Below are 215 nucleotides of genomic sequence, written 5' to 3'. Positions count from 1 at the left end.
CGGGCAAAGCACATGCGCAGAAAGCCCACATAAGCTGCGGCATGAAGTGGGGCGAAAACCGGTGGCAACAAAATGTGAAACCCGCTACTGGTCACATGATCAACGTTCAGCCGCTTGGCCACTGACTCATATTTATGACGAGTTGCGGTGCCTTGGGGGAGGGGATCATGTGATCAGCTTCTGCGACCTTCTGGCAAGCAAAGTCGACGGGGAAG

At 54.9% G+C, this 215-nt stretch overlaps 1 protein-coding gene across 1 annotated transcript in view; it reads left to right on the top strand.

Moving 5' to 3' along the window:
• Positions 1 to 12, top strand: part of CHRNG (cholinergic receptor nicotinic gamma subunit) — a 59,485-nt gene extending 59,473 nt beyond the window's left edge. Inside the window, exon 12 of the mRNA XM_058189445.1 lies at positions 1 to 12. This exon is cut by the window's left edge and continues 1,430 nt beyond it. The gene's annotated coding sequence lies outside the window, so the exon portion shown is untranslated.
• The last annotated feature ends 203 nt before the right edge of the window (positions 13 to 215 follow it).

Source organism: Ahaetulla prasina, chromosome 6 (genome assembly GCF_028640845.1).
Source record: "Ahaetulla prasina isolate Xishuangbanna chromosome 6, ASM2864084v1, whole genome shotgun sequence".
In the NCBI taxonomy this organism is placed as follows: domain Eukaryota; kingdom Metazoa; phylum Chordata; class Lepidosauria; order Squamata; family Colubridae; genus Ahaetulla; species Ahaetulla prasina.
Note: the sequence above shows the minus strand (reverse complement) of the source record. Positions and strands in the feature narration are given on the sequence as shown.